We start from the raw sequence: 22,161 nt of genomic DNA on the forward strand, positions 1-22,161 counted from the left end.
GGTAGAGAGTCTGGATTTAGACTAGACTCCAAGTAAACATCATCCACAATATCTAAAACTGGAGGGATAGCAAGTGGTCTGTGCTGGGGTAGTAAAAGGAACTCTTGGAGCCTTTTCTTAGAATCAGAGTAGTCCTGGCCTTCCCAGTGGAAATGTTCCCTCATGGTATTTAAAGTTTCCCCAAAGGAGTAGTCTTCAGGGGGAGATGCTGAGGGAATAGAGCCTTCAGCATCAGTGTCTTCATAAGGGGGAAAAGTGTAATCCTGTTCCTCAGAAAAATCTGAGGAAAGTGAAACCTGGTCAGAGGAAGCATAATCCTCCTCTTGTCTTGGTCTTTTATCTGGAGGGGGATGGGAACCCCTGATTAGGGTAATCAAATCTTCAGCCATCTTAGGCATCTGTTTCTTAGGCATGGGGCCATGAACTGTAGACTGATGTAGTCTTTTTTGGTTTTAAAGGAGTTTTAAGCTTAGTATAAGATTTAATGGTGAGTGTAGTCGGTCTGAAGACACCTTCTGCAACCGAAGATGTTTCCACTGCACCGGGGTCATCTCCTGCTCCAGTGTCGGAAGGGCCTAATAAAGATGGCTGTGTTGGCCTAGTACACTCCGCTTGAGAATCCACAGCTGTCTGGGGTTCCAATTCTGCGGTCGTCAGGGGCTGCGTAGGTGCCTCACTGAAAACCGAAGAACCGGCGACAGGCCAGCAGAGGCCTCTGAGTCTGGCTTGTTCCTAGGCTGCCTGTCCTTATCCTTGCATTTTTTTATGCATGCCGGTCGTCGGCTGCTCCGACGGCATGATATAATTAAATTTCCTACCAAAGTAATGTCGTGCGAAGTCAAAACGGCGTTTGATAGTTCGTTTATTAAACCTAGCACAAAACAGACAACCTCTGACGTCGTGGTCTGGGCCTAGGCAAGCAATACAATAGGAATGGAAGTCCTTATGAGGTATTTGTTTCCCACAAGAAATGCAATTGTCAACTTTTTCTGACATCGGATTGAGGCAAGAAAAGGGTCCCCAACGGGGTACTTAGCTTTATTGAAGACTTCGGACTGAAATTCGAATCGAAAATCTCAGGTGTTGGCTGACCGGCACTTGCGAACTGCTTCTGCTTCGGGCACCGCGCGGCAAGAAAGACTGAAGAAAATGGTGTCGGATGCCTCTTATACACCCCTGGTGCACTGACGTCAGGGAAGAAGCGACAGCAACTGATGCCGGACCAAGACTTTGGAACTCAGGCCAACTGCGGGACCGCCGAACGGCAGGATAACCCAAGTGTGATGACTGCAGCAGGGTAACATGAACATCCTGGAGTTGATGCCCGATCTGGTCCGATTTGGGGGGACGGGTTTGATGGCTTGTTTCTTTAGCAGCTTGGAAACATCTAGCGCTGCTGCCTCCCTTTGCATGGGTGGTACATCTGGGAGGTGTTTTTAAGGTGTAGGAGGAAGCACAAACTGGATTGAATAGCCTCTGGAAATTATCTGAAGCACCCAATGGTCTGATGACAGACTCCCATGCCACCAGATGCAATGACAGGCGACCCCTAACTGCTTCCAGAGCAGTCGGGCAACCCCTCAGGGTTGCTGCACGGGTCTGTCAGAGAATGGTTCAAGACCCAAAATTCCTCAGACCTCCTCTGCCTCTGGGCCAGCATCTATCCTGTCCCCCCCTGCCTCTAGGGGAAGAGTTCTGAGTGTCCCAGGAATACTGACTTCCGGAATCACATCTTTGCACTCTATTCCAGGAAAAGGATCTTTGAGGGTTCGAGAAGCAGATTCCGATGGCAGTGTCTTCCCATCTTTCTCACTCTGGACCAATGTGTCTCAGACGGTCTTACCAAAGAGGGAAGAGCAGTCATACAGGGCATTCCCAAAAGATGCCTTGAAGGGTTCCGTGAACTGACAATCCGAGCTAGGTATTATGCCTCATGGACATGCCAGACCCAGCTGCCCTAGCCGCTCCTTCAATCGCGTGTGAGAGGAGTCACAGATATGTGAAACTGCTGTCAAGGTAGCCATCCTCACAGAGAATGTAGCCCTGTCCTCCTGCGACATGGACTTTGGGGGGAGACTCAGCCAGTTCCTTAACAAGGTCACTCTGTAGTCTAGTAACGTGGGCCAAATAGTTCAGCGCTCTGACAGAAAAGATCGCTGACGCATAAACCCGCTTCCCTAGGCGGCCCATCATCCTAGACTCACGATCAGGAGGATGGACAGATGAACTCTCCTGGGCTAGTTCCTTTTTGGTGGTGGCTCCTACCACCATAGCATCTACAGCGGACCCTTCATTCGAAGCCGGTCTGTTGGGGGGATCAATATTATGTCCGGGCATTTAGGGATTGGTTCCACAGTGTCCAGCTCCTTCCAAGCCCGTTAGGTGACCAAGTCCACTAACAGATCCGCAGGAGGGGACATCCAGGAAGTAGACTGTCCCATGCCAAAAGCCTCCAGGAACACAGATTTGTCAGAGGAAAATTTGGGGGTGGACCAACCTTCCCGCTGGTGCAAGATTTCCATGATGTCTCCGCAGGAGACATCCTGGGGAACCTTCCCAATCATCCAAATCTGTATCTTCAGTGAGGGACTCGAAGGAGTCCAAGTGCCTCCTCTTGTTCAGAACATCTCCAGTGGGGCTTTCTGGAGGAACTCGCAAACCACTTTTACCTCAGGGGGAACTGCCTGGGTCTCGAGCATGGGCTGTCCCTGTGGTAAAATGATGGGATTCACACAAAGCAGGAGGAGTTGGGGCAGAGTCCAAAAATATAGTCAGGGGCCTCGATGCATTGGAGAGAACTCTTTCCACAATGAACACTGAGGGAGAGCGAGCTTCCTGGAACACCAATAAAGGAACCGCTCTCCCCAGATCCAATGCAAGAATTGGAGCTGGGCCAAAAGTAGATGGCAGGCCATGACCCGACAAAGTTGGAGCCAATGGAAACAGACCCACAGAGCCACTCTGACCAGACATGCTCCAGGCAGCTGCCGGCATCAAGGAGACTGGTACAATCTGCGCCAACCCCTTGACTAGGGGCATTCTTGGATCCATGTACTCTGAAACCGGAGGTCAGATTGGAGAAGGAGATATACGTGTAAAGAAAGGAAACAAGCTCCCCCCCTCCAGAGTGAGAGAGGGCTGGCAACTCCCATCTGAATTTGTGTGCGAATAAACCTCTATCATTTTATCTATGTCTAGCCGTGGTGGTGCAGCAGTAGCATTGTTACCTCACAGCAAGAGGTTCTCCTGTTCGATTCTCGGCTGGAGTGCCTTGTGTGGATTCTGCATGTCCTCCCCGCAGTCGAATGGCGTTCGACAGACATGTGTAGAATGGGTGTGCCTTTGTTGAAGGCTGGGCATCGAGCTTGCACCTCGGCACCATAAAAATTTACTACCAATCATTAGCGGCCAGGAGTTCCGCTGTGGTGATCCCTAACTGGGAGAAGCCGAAATAACATTATTTTATCCATGTCTACTTCAGAACGGTTGCAGGTGGACCGTGACGAAGCCACAGACTCCGACCTAGCGGGTCAAGTAACCAAGACTCTAGATTGAGGTCGGGGCTCATCTGGCTCTAGAGAAAATCTAGGAGATCGGAGCAGAGGGGAGTCATGGTACCTAAGATGATTTTTGGTAGGAGGTCCGGTCAGAGCTGAAAGGTCGGGGGGGGGACCTTTTTCTCTTTTCTTCTCTGGTCTGTTCTCTCTCTTCTCTCTGCCTTTTCTACTCTTCACTTCCACAGGCTTATAGGCGGGAGGTTGAGTCCCAGCCTGGGAAGGAGAAGCAAGGACAGGAGAAGGAGAGGTGGTCACAGCAACAGCTGTGACCGAAGTAGAAGAGGAGGCACTCTCTGTAGAAGGGAGCAGGCCCCTTCATAACTAATTTGGCCTGCCGATTCTTAACAGGGTGCAGGTTACAACCCATGCAAATAGAGCAATCAACGGCTAAATGGGCTGCACCCAAACAAAGCACGCATAGTGTGTGGCCATTAGCAGGTGACAATTTGTGGCCACACTCAGTGCATCTCTTGAAAACTTGTTTAGGGAGATCAGACATCTCACTAAACAAGGACAAACATTACGAAACACTCCACTCTCCGCACACTCAAGACAAGCAAACAGAATGCTGGGGGGAGAGGGGAAGAAACTACTACAAACTACCTAAAAACTAAAACAAACCCTAAACTCGATGCACCAGTGAAGGGGAGGAAGAGAGGAAACCTATACTATCAAGCACACACAATACTAATCACAGAAAAAACCTACTTAACGTGGAGCTCAAGAATCACGATGTGCTGGATAGCTGCAGCAAATGAGATGAGGGTTGGAAGGTGGTGGTGTATTATGGGTAAGGGAAGGAGCTTGGAGCAGATGCTTTGAAGTTGCCGACTTGGATCCGATATGGATCCGGTACCCAGTCTGAAGATCAAATGAAAGTAAACTACAAATAAAATGATTATCTACTCACCATACTGTTCCATCTGTTGTCATCCACTTTCATTCTTCCTCAAACCTGTGGGTACGGATCCTATCTTCTAATCTGACTCTGCCATTGCAATAGCTCTTGGTAACCAAGAAGGTCTCAAGTTCTTCCCTTACCCATAATACACCCTACGTTACCTCAGATCTTGTTTACTACTAGATATATGAATATATATATACATACAGATATGTACATATATGTACAATTAAGTATAGTAAGAAAAATGAGATATTCTGGAGCTCAACACAGGGAAATAATTTAGGACCACTAGCTCTTAACAGGAGTAGTAAGGTTGGGAGATGGAGGGTGGGTTAAGAATGAAAACTGACAACAGATGGAACGTTATGGTGAGTGCACAACTTTATCTGATGTTTTCAATTTTCATTCTATCCTCAAGCCTGTGTCCCCCCAGCTACCTTATACCCTGGGTGGACTTGTGGAAGTATGTTCAATACCACTGAACCAACGGAAGCTGTTTCCCCTGAAGACCAAGTCTAATTTGTAATGAGTAATAAGTATGAGGGGTAGCCCAAGTAGCAGCTGCATAGGATAGGGTTTATTATATAAATAAAGCATTAAAATGTCGACTCACCTTTGATTGACCCCTATTTCTTGAAAATGCAGATCGAACCCTCAAATCACCAATTTCAGTAGCACAAACACACACACCACATTACAAACATTAAAGTGGGGGGCTATACTCCCCCAACTAAATATACTAACTCCAAGATCGCACTAGTCGGGAAAAGGGCAGATTTAAAAGAATGGCTAACAGATTTCTTTCCCTTGGAAAGAGATCGATGATTTGGCTGTTTGATGCTGTGCAGCTTCAAGAGATAGGGGTCAATCAAAGGTGAGTCAACATTTTAATGCTTCGTTTATATACTACAGACCCGCTGCATATACATCCACAGTCGCTTGACTGAAATACTGTAAGTTGCCATGGCTCTGGCTGAATGGGCTTGCAAAGGTTTAGAGAATTTCAGACCTAGTTTCTTGTAAATGTAAAAGTTATAATCTGTGATCAATCTACATGTTACTTTGGACACTGAATTTCCATGTTTTGCATCCAAAAAGGAGATCAAGTTGGTCAGATTTTCTTACACTTTGTTTTACGTAAATAAAAATGTAATTGGCTATGATCAAATGTAGCAGGTATTCACCTTTATTTGAATATCTTGGAAAGAACACTGGTAGATTAATGGATTGGTTGATATTTTACACTACTTAACGGAAAAAGGATGGATTAGCACATAATAAAACCCAGTCTAAGATCAAATATGGTGGTTGAGATAATGCCTGAATCTGACATTTTTTGTAAATGTTATTGCTACCAAAAATGCAGTTTTCCAAGAAAGGAACTTCAGATCACATGTAGCTGCAGGTTCAAAGGGGGATTGCATAATTTCTTAAAGCTCCAAAGTCTGTTCCCAAGGAGGAATAGGGTCTTTATAAGGGGGTTTTAAGTGAGAGCTCCCCTTAGAAAAGCGAGTTTGATCATCAAGGATCTTCAGCTGCTTCACACAATGTAAAGACTGGAAGTTGTCGCTAGTTGCACCTTTATTGTATAAGCCGCTCCTTCATTAAACTGGGCTAAGAACTCTAGGATCCTATGAATTGGAGATGAAAATGAGTCTAGGTCATTTTGCTATGCCCAGAAAACAAACCTCTTCCATTTACTAGAGTATATGGTAAGTGTTGATGGCTAAGACAAGAGAATATGACAGACTGGAGGAGAGCATAGGTTGTCTGGCTATTAATGGAATTGCAGAAGCCAAACAGCTTTAGGTTTGAAATGGCTGGGTGAATCGTGCCTGTCGTGTGAGACAAGAGGTCTAGAGTTGGATCCAAAATCCATGGTTGTCAGTAAATAAGGCCAAAGGAAGGGGAAACAAATTTGTTGAAGCCAGTATGGTGCAATGAAGATTACGTTGCTCTTCAACGTGCTCACTTTCTTTAGAAATTTGGGTATTAATGGTATCAGAGGAAAGGCATACAGAGATCGAGGGTGCCAATCATGAAGTGCATCCCTTGGGGATTCCCCTCACAGGGAAAAATAGCATTTAAGTGAGAGGCGAAAAGATGGCAGCAAGACTGGCCCCCATTTGCAGAATATCCTTTCTGCAACTGTGATTGGGGACCACTTGTGAGGCATCAGAATGCACATGCTCAATTTCTCTGCTATCACATTGGACTTCTCCCAGAGTGTATGTTGCCATGAGAAAGCGGCTGGATGAGATCACTCACTGCCACACACTCAGCGCTTCTTGACACAAGGGGTAAGATCCGATTCCTCCTTGTTTGTTGATGTACCAGATTATTGGCATACTGTCTGAAGTGCTGCCATCCTTAAGGAGAGAGCATTCTGTAAAGCCTACATTAGCAACACTGCTCTCATCTCTAGGACATTGATATGCAAGTTGGCCTCTTTGGGGGACTAACTGCCTTGGACTGTATTCCCCAGAAAATGCACCCCCACCCCCTAGCTGGGTTGTGTTTGTGGTCAGTGCGGCCATTGGCTGTGTGAGAATGAATGAATATAGCCTTGTAGAACTTGATCAGATTGAATCCACCACAACAGGTCTCTCTCGCAAATGCTGGCAGTTCTTATCTGGGTCGACACTGGTTGGCAGAGAATTGACCATTGTGCAGCAAGATACTGCAAAATTCTCATATGAAACCTCGCAAGTAGGAAAAAAGTTTTGTAGTTAACATAACATTGTTTGATGGCGTTCAGATCCAACTTGGCTGCAGTAAAAGCTTGTGGCAACTTGGAACTCTCGAGTTTCCCTTACCCACAATGCATCATCCCCAATTACCTCTGATCTTGTTTGCAAGCTATAAAAGAAAGATGGACTCTTAACAGACAGAGAACTAGGCAATGCCACATCCAGAGCTGGTAATGTTTTGTAGGACATAAATCTAGTATCTGCTTGCTCTTCTAAAATAAACCTAAAAAGGATGGGGGTTGGTGGGTGGGGAAGTCAAAGAGGAATGAAAATGAACACAGATGGAACATTATAAGTGCATAACTATCTGATGTCAATTTTCATTCCATCCCAGACTGATGGAACAGAGTCCCCAGCTATGCAGAACACTGAGTGGAGTCAAGGAAGGATATTTCTGAGCACCACTGAGCCAAAAGATGCCCTACCTCTGGACACCAGATCCAGCTTGAGACACAAAGGTGCGAGGGGAAGCCCAAGTTGCTGCTGAACAAATGTCATCCATGAAGTTCTTGAGTGGAAAACTGAGGTAAGTTACAGCTCTGGTTGAATAAGCAAGTACTTTGCATGGCAAAGTCATAACTGATTTGTTGTAAATAATGGAAATAATCACAGTAAGCCATTTAGCTAGGGTGGCTTTAGATACAGGTGAGCCCAATTTCAGATCAAGGATGCAAACATTTGAGCAATAGTTCTGATATCTTTTGTTCTATGTAGATAGAAATGTAATTTCCTATACACATTTAGCAAATGTAACAAGTATTTTCCTTTGTTGGAATAATTCAGGAAGACTGGTAGATTGCTGCACTGATTAATGTTGACGTGTGATACTACCTTGGGCAAAGGATGAATTGGTCCGTAAGGAGACTATCCTTATGGAAAATGAGAGGGAGGTTTCATCGACAATGCCTGAATTTCTGAGATTCGTCTGTCAGAAGTGATGGCAATTAAGAAGGTCCTTCCATGACAAAAATATAAGGTCACAATCACAGGAAGACGAAGGGTGGAAGAATCAAGGACTGCAGTACCAAATTCAGATACCACAGTGGTGTGGGATCTTTAAAGGGAGATTTGAGAAACATTGTGCTGTGTAAGAAAGCTTTACATAGCTTGAGTCGCTAGTGAATGACCATCAAAACTAATGTGAAAATTAATTGCTGCCAATTGGACTTTCACTGTTGAACTGGCCCCCCATGGTTGAAAAGCAGCATCAAGAATTCCAGCACGTGACTGACTGGGGCCGAGAAAGGGTCTACATGCTTTTCAATGTCCAATATACAAATCTTGTCCACTTACTAACAAAGTTTCCTAGTGGATGACTTCTCTTGCCATAATGAGTTGATGCCTGGTCGGAGCAGTAATCATCCAGTCATCCAAGTATGGAAACACACAGAATCCTTTCAGTCTCAAGTGAGCTGCTACCACTGCCATACATTTGGTGAACCCATTTGGGGGCTGTGGTGAGACCAAAGGGCAGTGCTCTGAACTGATGACTGGCTCCTAGCTGCAAGCGCAAGAATCTCCTGGAGCTCCTGTTTACTTTTATGATGGTATACATTCTGGAGATCTAATGAGCACAGTCATCCTTTTCCAAAAACAGAAGAATGGACTGAACCATGACCATCTGGAACTTTGCTTTCAAACAAATATGCTCAGGCTGCTGAGATCCAGAATTGGTCTCCAGTCCCCTGTTTTCTTTGGCACCAAAGAGTAAGTTCCGGATCCTTTCTGGTCTGGGGTGACCTCTTGGACAATTCTCTTGTTTAAAGCTTTTGTATTTGAATGGATACTTGATCCCTCTGAGTGGAACAGGGATTTTCCTGGAAATTGGAAGAGGAAGGGAAAATGGAATTGTATATCCTCTGGATACTGTCCTCTTCCTCTGCACCAAAGTATCTTTTATCTCTAGACAGGCTCTCTGCTGCAGGGACAAATGCGCCCCCCCCCCCCGATTGCTTTCAGAGGGGGACAATCAGGCTTCCATTCAGGAGCACTGGAAGGGTTTGCCCTTGAATCGCTCTCTGGAGGCTTGATGTTGCATGCCTCATCTGCTGCGAGGGAGCAGTTTACCATTTGAGTGTCCCCCTCTGGAGGAAGACCCTTGTGTGTGTACTGGAAAGATCCTTGTGACTTCTTGAACCACATCTTTCCACCACCTTGATTCCTCGAGAATGATCTTTGAGGGGGTGGAAAAATGCACACTAATAGCAGAAAGAGTCTTTCCATCCTTCTCGCACCTGGACAGCACATCTTTCACTATGGGGCCAGAGAGAGGTGCTGTCAAAAGTATTATTGATGTATGTTGCAAAGGGCTCAGCAAAGTCACACAAGCACATTCAGGTGTGTCCCTGTAATGGCTACTCCTAAAACCCACTGCTCTTGAGGTTCCTTCTGCCACATTGGAAATAAGCCTCATGGATGAGTTTGATATAGACTGTAGGGTCACCAGCTGTGAGGTGATGGAATCCTCCACCTCAGACACTTTCTGTGAGGGTATTTGGGAGTTCTTTTATCAGATCCCTCTGAAGTCAGGTGAAATGTGCCAGATTTTTTTTCCCAACAATCGTTACACCTACCTTGTGCTGGATTTTCTGTCTCAACTACTTTTCTCTGCCATATGTACCTTCAGTTTTTTTCCAGTTTTTGTCTTTACTGAAGTATAAACTCAATTAACTCATTTTTGTTTGTACCAATCTCAAAACATATATTACTGCTTGTACTGAATTTAGTCAATTGTTAGCTCAATTTCATCTGGATTCAAATCTCAAAATGTATGGGCTTTACACTCCAGGGGTCTCCACTGAAAATAGGCCTCTGGCTCATTCGGACAAACCTGGTTAACACACAGTTCAGAGACCTCAAAGCAAAGGTCCATGAAGTGTATTCATGCTTCCCAAAACTGTCCACTGGCCACAACTCCATATCAGGGGGATGAACAGAGGAACTTTCATTGGCTAGTTCCTTTCTGGTGGCCACCGTTATGATTGTGGCAACAGCGGGGCCCTTGGTCCATAACTGCTAGTCATAATTTTATCACGCTTCCCTGAAATGGACTCAATGGTGTCAGGCTCCTAACATGCCCTCTTGCAAGACCAATTCGAGGAGCTCATCAACAGACAGACTCACACGAAGTAGATGGGCCAAATGCCTCCAGGAGCACAGATTCCTCCAAAGGGTTGCTAGCTTCCAGCCACCTATTTTAGGATTTTGAGGATGTCTCCAAATGAAATGTCCACAGGAAGTGACCATGGGGACCCTTCATCCTCCTCAAAATCTGTCTCATGACAGATTTCAGGAGAATCCAGATACTTCTGCTTGCATGTCCTCTTTTGAGGGGCATCCTCAGTGGGATAATCTGGGAAGGTATCAGGAGAGGTGGAAATCCCCAATTGGGTGTCCTGGGGTTTTGGTACCAGCTTGTCCCTGTGGCAGGGTTAGCAGAGACTTTTGAAGCAGAGATGGGGGTGATTGTAGATGCAGGACCTGAGGGGATAGAATCCATCTGGGTCATGGTAGCTGACAGGGCTCTCTCCAAAGTCCCAGCGCGGGATAGGAACCCAGGTCTGAAAGGAGGGATTTCTGATCATTTGGTCCTTCCCTGCTCCGAGAAAAGTCACACCAACTCTTGCCGAAGCTCCAAGGTGTAGAGGTTGCTGAAACACCTTGGATCTGACAAGGCAGAATCTGCTCAGACAGCTCTCCAGATCCAATAGCATGGAGGAGCGCACAGCAAGCTTTGGATCAAGGATACAACAATCTTCAGACCCGAAGACAGACCTGGACAACTCTGATCCAAGTGCTCTAAAATCACAGAGGGAGTCCAAGAAAGAAGGGTTAGAGTTGGTATCTTTGATGTACGGGCTTCCTGACCCAAAGAGGTAGGAGCCAAAGCAACAACTGGGTGGCTCTGCACCAAGAGGACCTGTCTTCACTACCCTTTCTACATCTTCTACAGTGAGGCTTTTAGAAGAGTGAGGGGATTGCTTGAAAGGAGAATCTGGTCTATAAAGGAAGGGAAAAAGCACTCTTGATAGGACCGGGTCCACAGACGTGGAGTACCTTGTCCTTAGTACACCCTGTAGTCTTGACTGATCCGAAGAATCCTTACTTTTTCAGAGACTTCAGATCTGAAGAAACAGTTCTATCTGAAGACAAACTGTCCTTCTCTGATCAGAGCGCCTAGTTTTCTTCTTTTTAGATGGCTCTGAGGAAACTGGAGGATCCAATGAAGCTCTTTTTCAAAGTTTTTGCCGAGGTCTTTGAAGAAACCAAAGAGGAGCTTGAGAGGAGTTTAGCAACTTTTTAGAGGTTTCGCCAGTTATGGCATCACCACAGGGGGAAGGCAAAAGCCCCTTTACAATCAACTTGTTTTTGTGTTCCATTAACATTTGGGGGGTTGAACACATGTATTGTGCAACTTTCTTGGAGATGGAGGGGGCCAAGGCAATAAACAGTGTGAAAGTAAGAGGGGGATCTTCTGACTACACTTCACACAATTTGAAGCCTGCAGGGCCTTTTTCTTTTTTGACCACTGTCTACTGGAAAGAAAAAAAACTGTTATCACTAACATCTTCAGCACAACCACAAGATTTAAAGAAAGACAAAAAAGCTTTTTTTTTTTTTTTCCCAGTGGGGAGAGAGGGCTACCTACAAAGGTAGTAGAGAACTACGATGAATGTAGAAGGGTGAAGGAATAAAGAGGAAGGAGAGAGATGTTAATAGTATCAAGGTACACTAGTGCAAGAACAGGAAAAAGATTAAGGAAAAAATATCAGTTTAAACACACAGAAAACAAGTACTTATCTATCACAAAACTTGAGAAATCACCACTTGTTTCTCCTAACAGTGGCAAACGAGATCTGAGGTAATGGGGTGGTGCATTGTGGGTAAGGGAGAAACAAGAGTTGCAAGTTGCCACGAGCTTTTACAGCAACCAAGTTGGATCCAACTCCTCAGATACGAACCCCATCAGTCAAAGACTGAATGAAAATTGACATTGGATCAAGTTTTACTGCTGCCGCCATAGATCAGAGAGCCTGAAGAACCAGATGTGCAGAAACGTTTGTATTGCTAATAGGTTCCCTCCCACCTTCAAGAGGGAACTTTTTGCTTGTTTTTAGAATTACCCTATGAATTCTTACCATTGAGTGGATTCTAATAATGATTTCTCAATTTACAGTTATTCCCAAATCATTACACGTTTGGATCACATTGCCTCTTGCTTTTAGTAGTAGATGCCTGGTCGGGGCAGATATGAGCCAGTCCAAATATGGAAACACCCGGAAACCTTGCAGTCTGAGATGAGCTGCTACCACCACTATGTATTTCGTGAAAACTCTGGGAGCTGTGGTGAGACAAGTGCTCTGAACTGGTAGTGACTGGCTCCCAGCTAGAAGCACAAGTACCTTCTGGATAGTCTGTCCATCTTTATGTGGTGGTATGCATCCTGAAGATCTAGAGCGCATATCCAATTGTCCTTTTCCAAGAATGGAAGACTGAACTGAACTGTGACCATGCAACAAAACCACTAAAAAGACTTCATCAGAATATTCTGTTGAAGTCTTTTGAACTGTGACCATCCCAAACATGCTGTGTCAAACTGATTTGCTCAATTTGCTGAGATCCAAAATTGGTCTCCATTCCCCTTGTCTTTTTTTGGTACTAGAAAGAACCCTGAGTAAGTTCTAGATTCTCTCTGGTCTGGGGGACCTGTTGGATGCTTTTTTCCTAGCAGCCTTTGAATTTGGATGGCTGCCTGATCCCTCTGACTAGGAGGAACATTGGGGATTTCTCTGTTTTGGGGAGGTGGAAGGGAAAAGGGGTAATGTATCCTTTGGAAACGTTCCTCTGCACCCATGTATTGGATGTTATTTCTAGCTAGGCTCTCTGGTGCATGGATGTTATTTCTAGCTAGGCTCTCTGGTGCAGGGACAGTCAACCACAGATTGCCTCTAGAGCAGGACAATCGGGCTTCCTTTCAGCAGTGCTGGATGGGTCTACCAAATAAAGCATCTCTGGACCATTGATTTTGTGATCCTCCTTTGCCACGAGGGCTGTCTCTTCTGTTGGAGTTCCCTCCTCTGCCTCTAGGAGGACTTCCATGCATGTTCTGAACAGACCCTGAAGATTTCCTGAACCACATCTTTCCACTTCTCTGATTACTGGAATAAGGTCTCTGAGGAGTGTAAAAGCATAAGCCCATGGCAAATTGGGTCTTCCCATCCTTCTCTCACCTGGACAAGGTCTCTTACAATAGGGATGAAGACGGAAGAGCTGTCAAAAGGAGCACTGACTAAAAGACTTGAAAGGGTTCACAAAGTCACAAGCGTTTTCAGGCATATTTCCTTATGGATATGTCTGAACCCACGCTGCTCTACTCGTTCCTTCAGCTACATGAGAAATGAGCTTCATGGAGGAGTTGGACTGCAAGGTGAACAGCTGAGAATTAACGGAGTCATGTACTTCAGACACTGTGCTCCTGAAAGGGTATTGGATAGCCCATTGATCAAACCCCTTTGCAATCTCAATATGAAAGGCAATTCAGGGACCTGACAGCGAAGGTCACTGACAAACGCTTCCCAAACGTATAGATTGCCCTGGACTCCTTGTTAGAATGGACAGAACTTACCTCTGCAAGTTCTTTCTTAGTGGTGGATGCCAAAACCATGGCATCCACCAGTACACCTTTTGCCCAGAACAGTGTCCTCTGGGGCCATAATAAATGCGACTGGTCTCCAGGGAATAGGTTAGATGGAGTCTGGAGTATTCCATGCCCGCCAAGAGATCAAGTTAATAAGCTCATCAGCGGGTGGGGTCACCAAGGAGTTAGATGGACAGGCACTAAACACCACCAGATGCAAAGACTCCTCAGGTGAAGGACTGCTGGACTTCCAGCCACCTCTGTTTTAGGATTTCTAGGATGTCTCCAAAGGAGACCTTGGGAATCCTTTATCCTCAAAGTCCAGGTCTTCTGTGATGGATTCCACAGTGGAGTCCAGGTGTTTCTTTTTACAAGTCCTCTTCTTAGAGGCCTCCATGTGTGGGATGTTATGGGGAGGTATTACCAGGTGGGGGAACCCTGGTGGGAAATCTGAGGTTTTAGTACCCGCTGTCCCTGAAGGACATCCAAATGAGAAGCCATGCGAAGAGTAGTCAGATGTGAAGGTTGCTGATTCAAGGGTATAGGCAGTGTGAGCTGCAAAGGTAAACATGGCTCGCTCCAGAGCCTCAAAGGCTGATTGTCCCAGGAAAGGATCCAAAAGGGCATATGCCAGTCAGTCACAGACCTCTCCTGCTCAGAGGACAATCTCCCAGGGATCAAAGCCAGAGCCAAGCTGGTCTCAGCAGAGGTACTAAGGCATAAAGATGGCTCCAAAAATCTTGGGGCTGAATCAGTCACCTCATAGCTGACAAGGCCACTTTGGCTTTGAGAGGTCCTTGGCTCAGAATGGGCTGAACAACTCAGAGCAAACACTGGATCCGAGGAAACAGATACTCTGATCAGAAACACCTGGCAGGTTGGATCCAATGGCTCAGATCCTTCAAAGGAAGTCAGAGGAGGAAGTAGAGGAGTACATGATGCACGGAATTCCTCACCTGAAAGAGGTAGCAGCAAAAGGAGCCCCTGACACACCCTGCACTCAGAGAATCTTCTTCACAATTCCCTCAAAGTCTCCTTCGGTGAGATTCCTGAAGAGTGAGTCAACATAACTGGAGATTTAGATGGCTCTAGGAAAAAAAACGAAACTCTAGAAGGAAAGTACAGTTGTAAACGCTTACCATAAATGTAGATGAGAGTGTATTCACTGTTGCAGTCATTACATTTGGGTTATCTGCTTGCAGTAGCCCTCAGTCGGCCTGATTAACAAAGTCTTGGGTCCTGCATCGGATGCTGTCCCTTCTTCCATGACGTCAGGAAGTCAGGGGTATAAAACATGCAGCCGACGCCATTACATCAGTTTTTCTTGCCCCAGATGTCAGGTGCTCCCCTAATGTGAAGCAATTAAATCTATAATTACAAGGATATACCTCCAACAAAAAAGCAAATACACCAAAAAGCTTTTTTGAGCATAGTAAGGGAGAGTAGAGGTATAGCCAAAAGAAGAAAGGGGGCTGGAGGGAGGGTAACCAGGACTGCAACAGTGAATACACTCGAACATCTACATTTTTGTAAGTGTACACAACTGTACTATGTTCTTTGTGGTTCACTGTTGCAGTCATTACATTTGGGTAGATTCCCAAAGCTAAGGTTGGAAGGAGGAATTTAAATATAATTAGGATTAGCTATAAGACCCTGCAAGACTGCAGTGGCAAAGCCAGCTCTGGATTTAGAGGAAATTTGCAAATGATAATGCTTGGTGAAAGTATGTACAGAACTCCAGTTAGCAGCTTCTAGGATGTCCCTGGTAGGAACGCCCCTGAGAAAGGCTGTGGAAGTAGATGCAGCCCTGGTTGAATGGGGTCTGATACCCTGTGGGATAGGTTTTTCCATAGTGCTTATAGCAAAAATGAATGCAGTGAACTATCCATTCTGAAATGTTTTGCTTTGAAATAGCTTTCCCCTCTGTCCCTGCAGCAAATGACACCAGCAGTTCAGATTTCCTTTGAGGTTTAGTCCTGTCCAAGTAAAATCTAAGTTGTCTGTGCACATCTAAGGAGTGCAGCATCGTTCCCCTTTTTTCTGTGGGTTAGGAAAGAAGGTAGGCAAATGAATGGACTGATTAAAAGCCACACTGGATACCACCTTGGGCATGGAGGGATTGGTTCTGAGGGACACCCTGTCCGCATGGAAGATGATGCAAGGCTCCACTGCTATAAGGGCCTGTAATTCAGATACCCTTCTTGAACAATTGATTGCTAAAAGGAAAGCTGTTTTCCAGGAAAGGAATTTTAAATCTGCAGTAGCAGCTGGCTCGAAAGGAGGAAGAGTGAGTTTCGCCAAGACAAAGTTAAGGTCCCAGGCTGGAGTTGGACCTCTCCTGGGTGGCCTTAAATTTCTGGCCCCTCTGAGGAACTGCTTGAGCAGTGGGTGAGAAGAGGGGAGGCTCTGTGCTGTAATGAGCTGAAATGGCTGAGGCATGAATTTTGATGGAGGAAAAGGACAAGCCCTTATGAAGCATCTCAGTCGTCAAGTATTGTAGAATCTGAGGTAAACTGAGCACTGCTGTGTTAATTCCTTGAGAGTGGCTCCAAGCACAGAATCTTCTCCATTTTGCAGCATAAGATTTTCTAGTACTAGGCCTCCTTGCCTCTAAAATGATATCCATCACTGATTTACTGAGGGATGGTAAAGGAGAGATTAGGTAATTAGCCAGGCTGCTAGGTTCAGGGTTTGCAGCTGAGGGTGCAGAATCTGGTTCTCCTGCTGAGACAACAGGAAAGGAGTCTGAGGCAGGTGCCATGGGGCCAAGTGTGACACTGCCAAAGGGGGGGTTACAAGAGTTGGCGTGGCCAATCTGGTGCAATTAAAATAGTCCGTGGCTTGTCCTGTTTGATCTTTAGTAGTACCTTGGAGAGCAGAGGCAGAGGAGGAAAGGCATAAACTGATAGGTTTTTCCAGTTGAAGGATATAGAGCATCCACTTTCCAAGCTAGCTTGTGGGGAATCCTTGTGTAAAATTTGTCCAATTGATTCTGAGGAAGGCAAACAGGTCTATATCTGGGATCCCCCATTCGCCTGTCAACATGTTGAAAATCCTCTGTTTCAGTTTCCACTCGTGTGGGTCCATGAGGCTTCTGCTTAGTCTGCCAGTGTATTTAGTTTTCCTGGCAGGAATTGAGTTTGTAGATTCACTTGGTAGCTCAAGGCTGTGTTCCACAATGCCATGGCTAGTCTGCAGAGGGGGGTAAGAATGTGTACCCCCCCCCCTGCTTGCTTATGTACCACATGACAGTGGTGTTGTCAGTCTTTACCATTAGTTGTCCTGAAAGAATGTGGTCCTTGAAGGCTGTCAGAGCATTCTGTACATCTAACATTTCCTTTTGATTTATGTGCAGGTGCATTTGACTTGGGTTCCATTCGCCCTGAATGCACTTCCCTGCCAGGTGAGCCCCCCCTCCCATGCATAGCCTGATGAGTCTAAGGTTTAGGTGGCAGGGGGTAGTGTGAATGGTAGTCCCCTGTTTTGGTGGCAGGCCTCTGCCCACCAAAGGAACTCTAGGTGTAGGCAAGGTATGATAAGAATCATTGCTTCTAGATCCTGTAAAAGTTGACACCATAGGCTTTTGAGATACCATCGTAGTTTCCTCATATGCAGCCTTGGATATGGAATTAGAAGAATGCAGGAGGCCATGAACCCCAAGGCTTGCATGATTTGCCTTGCAGATAGCTGGGTTTTTGTGGCCACTTGTTTGAAGTAGGTTGTCAAATGAATCAGTTTCTCTGGCGTGAGAAAAGCCATCTGGGAAGTTGTATTCAAGCTTGCTCCCAGGAATATAATTTGACAGGGTACCAGGTGTGATTTCTTTTCGTTTATGGTGTACCCCAGACAAGTCAGCACCATTTGAACAAAGGCCAGATGATTCAAAAAGAATGTCCTGGCTTTCTGCCTGAATTAGACAATCGTCCAGGTATGAGTATACTGGAATATTTCTTTGCCTGCAAAATGCAATGATTGGAGCTAGGCCCTTTGTGAATACCCTGGGCGCAGTAGATAAGCCAAAGGGCAGTGCAGAGAACTGACAGTTCATGTAGCCTGCTTTGAAGTGTAGGTATCTTCTGCAAGACTCCCTGATAGGGATGTGCAGGTATGCTTCTTTTAAGTCTAGTGTTGCCAACCATGCATCTTTGCCTAGCATAGGAAGCAGCTGGTGAAGAGTCAACATTTTGAATTTTGGAATCACCAGAAAGGTGTTTAGAGTAGAAAGGTCCAGGATAGGACGCCATGTATTGCCTTTTTCTGGGTACCAGGAAATGTCTCGAATAGAAACCTTGTCCCTTTTCCTCTTCTGGTACCAACTGAATAGCCCACATGCTTGAGAGAGAACTTGATTTTGTGCCTCTGTCCAATGATTTGGGGGTAGACCTGGCCACCCGCTTGGTGTTGGTAACGTGTGGAAGTGAAATCTGTATCCTTGGGAGACTATTTAAAACCCATTTGTCCTGGGTAATGAGTTCCCAGTTTTTGGCCTGCAGACCAATCTTTCCACCTAAAGGAGCATTCAGTTGGGAAGTGCTTAGAAGTTTTAAAAGCAAGTCATTGAGACAGTTTTCCGCAGGGGGGAGTCTTATTACTCCCAGATTTGGGTGCAGAAATCCCCCACTGCTTAGTCTCGTCTCCCTCCCGTGACTAAAATCTGGGGTTTCTGCTGTGTCTGGGTTTGGCTTGAGAAGACCTGAAAGGGGCTGGGAAAGGACCAATTCTTAGAGGGCCAATGCCTACTAAATCTAGGAGGCTAAACTTGTAAAAATTCTTTAACAGTTTGCATAGATTTAGCTTCATCTTCCATCTTTTTAAGAACTTCCTCAGCTTTGTTGCCAAACAGGCTTTCCTGATTTAAGGGAGCATCCAACAGTTTAGCTTTAACATGATCAGGCAAAGATTGCTCCTTAAGCCAAACATGCCTTCTGAGCACAGACCCAGTAACAGCAGCCCTGCAAGAGGCCTCTAATTAATCAAATCCACATTGCAAAGTATGACTACCAACCTGTTCAACAGAAAGCATTAAATCCTGTAATTCTTTATTTGCAGCAGAGTCAGGAATCAACAATTTTCTGTTTAAGCAACCCAATAACATGTTGTTGATATTTTAACATATGAAACTGGCAGTTTAAAGCCCTAATGGCCAAGGTTGTAGAAGTGTAAACCTTCTTACCCAGTCTATCCAGCACCCTGGAGTCTCTATCAGAAGGGGGTAGGATTTTTAGCAGTAGAAGCCTTAATGCCCTTGGGTCCCTGTGAAATAGTCTCTGGATCTGCAATAGGATTTTTAAAAAGAAACTTGTGTGAATCAGGAACCCTGTAATATCAGTCAGGTTTTCTGGGAGCAGGAGGCAAAGAATCAGGGGCCAAACGATTCCGAAAAGGCATCAACAATGTCTAGTACAGGAGGTATAGCTAAATAAAGGCCTATGATGAGGCCGGAGTAAGAAATCCCTAAGCCTCTTTTTTTAATCAGAAAAATCCTGGCTTTCCCAGTGGAAATACTCCCTTAGAGTATGCAAGGTTTCACCAAAAGAAAAATCCTCTGGAGGGGAAGCAGAGGGAATACAGTCCTCTGCATCAGAATCCTCATAAGTAGATAAAGGCAAATACAGATCATCAGAAGAATCAGAAAAATCAGAATCCTGGTCAGAAGATTCATAAATAACTTCAGTCCTAGGTCTCTTAGAAGGGGGAGGTTGGCTTCCCCTGATTAAAGTTATAACATCTTCAGCCATTCTTGCTTTTTAGGCATAGAGGCCTAAGCATGCGGTCTGGGTGTCGGTTTCTTAGGCATGGTTCGAGATTTAGGCCTAAATGAAGAAGGAGGCATCGGTTTAATATGCAAGTCCGTAGGCCTGAATACAACCTCAGAAGCCGGTGCCTGCACAGCGGCTCTGGACCCATCCAAGGTAGAGACATCTGTAAGTTCCACAGTTGAAGCATCTTGCGGCATACCGGACTCCAAATGGGAGTTAGTAGCGGCCTGCGAATCAGAAGTAATGGGTATCAGGGGCTGCGAAAGCTCCCGAGTACTGGCCAACTGATGACTGGCTTAGCACAGTCGGCAGCTTTGGACCTAGGCAGCCTGTCTGTCTATCTTTGCGTTTTTTCAGAATCCCGGTAGTCGGATGGCTAACAGATGACATTTCCGTATAATTAAACGGAGAACCGAAATATTTAGAGGCGAAAATATACAGACGACGGATAGTGTGCTGATTAAATAAAGCACATAACCGACAGCAAGGTACGCTGTGGTCAGGGCCCAGGCAAGGAATACAGTACGAATGAAAATCTTTGAGATATATTTGCCTTCCACAAGTAATGCAATTATTAACTTTTATTGACATCAATACGGAGCAAGAAAAAGTTTCCCCAATGGGGTACTTAGCTTTAATTGGAGACTGATTCTGAAACTCGAAAATTAAAATTTCAGGAGTCGACCAACCAGCACTTGTGAAATGCTTCTGCTTTGGGCACCGCACATAAAGAAAGACTGATGTAATGGTGTTGGCTGCATGTTTTATGCCCCAGACGACCTGACATGGAAGAAGGAAAGTACAGTTGTGTACACCTACCATAAATGTAGATGTTAGAGTGTCTTCACTGTTGCAGTCATGACTGTAGGGTTCTCCCCCTGCCGGCAGGCAGTCCTCGGTCGGCCAGAATCCCAAAGTCTGGGTCCGGCGTCGGCTGTTCAACCATGCTCCCTGACGTCAGAGCGCCAGGAGTACAAAGCTGACAGCCGACACCATCTTCCCCAGTTTTTCTTGCCCCAGATGTCAGGAGTCCCCAAAATAAAAAAGGTCCCATAACCTTTGCAAATACACCTCAGAAGAATGGTGAAATAAGGAACTACACAAAAGTAGAAATAAGAGGGGACAGGAGGGGGGGAAACCCAGACTGCAACAGTGAAGGCACTCGAACATCTACATTTATGGTAGGTATACACAACTGTACTATGTTCATCGTGTTTCACTGTTGCAGTCATGACTGTAGGGTAGAATCCCAAAGCTGAAAGAAAGGGAGGTGGTCATAAAGAAGGGGCGGCTAAAAGGCCCTGCAAGACTGCAGCGGCAAAGCCTGCTCTAGACTTAGAGTAGAGAGGTAGATTGTAGTGCTTAGAAAAAGTATGCACTGAACTCCAAGTTGCAGCTTCCAAAATGTCTTTGGTAGGAACTCCCCTGAGGAAGGCCGCAGAAGTGGCAGCAGCTCTGGTGGAATGAGTCCGTATACTCCCTGGGATGTGCTTTCCATGGTGTGAATAACAAAATCTGATTCCATGAGCAATCCATTTAGAAATGGTCTGTTTTGAAATGGCTTTACCTTGGGAACTTGAAGCATAAGAAACAAACAATTGTTCTGATTTTCTGATGTCCTTGGTTCTGTCCAGGAAAAAACGTAGTTGTCTGTGTACATCCAAGGAATGTAAGATCCTTTCCCCTTTATTTTGAGGAATGGGGGAAAAAGGTTGGCAAGTGGATAGTTTGATTTAAAGCCACTTTGGAAACCACCTTAGGCATGAAGGTAGGATTTGTCCTCAAAGATACCCTGTCTTGATGAAAAATAAATAGAAGTTATGTTCTTACCATAACGTTCCATGTTAGTTGTCTTCTTCTCGCCTTCTTCTTGCTGGATGGGTTCTAAAAGCTCGAGAGTTGGTTCCACCGGCTCGAGGCTCCCCTTATATCCCACAATGCTAGGCGTGAGTTACCTCAGATCTCGTTTGTAAGCTAGGCCCAGCCTAAAATAGTAGTAGAATAACTAGTAACAAAGTCCACCTCTATAAACAAGGGAGAAGAGAAGGGTGACCTACATCCTGAACCAGGAAATATGCACAGCAGAGCATATACCTAAAGTAAAGAGGTGGTAGAAAGAGAGGTCACAATCACAACTCCTCTAGGTCTGTCCAGGCCAGGGGCAGGAGGGTGGGATAAGTAAGCAGAAGAAGACAACTAACATGGAACGTTATGGTAAGAATATAACTTCTATATGTTAAGTTGTCTATCTCGCCTTCATTCTTGCTGGATGGGACCCCTAGCACCTTGTCCTGGGTGGCCTAACGGAACAGACTCCTGAGAACAGTGGAACCAAAGTTAGCTCTATGCCTAGAAGCTAAATCCAACTTATAATGAGAAATGAAAGTGTGAGGAGTAGCCCAAGTAGCCGCTGCACAAATGGTGTCAATAGGCAGTCTGTCTTGGAAGGCTAAAGAAGTAGCCAAAGCTCTGGTGGAATGGGCCTTAGGTTTATTAGGCAGCTTTTGGTGTCTTATGTCATATATAAGGGAAATCAAAGATGTTAGCCATCTGG

The 22,161-nt window shown here is 45.4% G+C and overlaps 1 protein-coding gene across 1 annotated transcript in view; it reads right to left on the minus strand.

The window, feature by feature from the left end:
- The window catches only part of LOC122790561 (serine/threonine-protein kinase Nek2-like), a 1,269,183-nt gene that overhangs the window by 312,373 nt on the left and 934,649 nt on the right, over window positions 1-22,161 (minus strand). The gene's annotated exons all lie outside the window — the stretch shown is intronic.

This window comes from Protopterus annectens, chromosome 1.part0 (assembly GCF_019279795.1).
Source record: "Protopterus annectens isolate FY-2018-M chromosome 1.part0, PAN1.0, whole genome shotgun sequence".
Classification (NCBI taxonomy): domain Eukaryota; kingdom Metazoa; phylum Chordata; order Ceratodontiformes; family Protopteridae; genus Protopterus; species Protopterus annectens.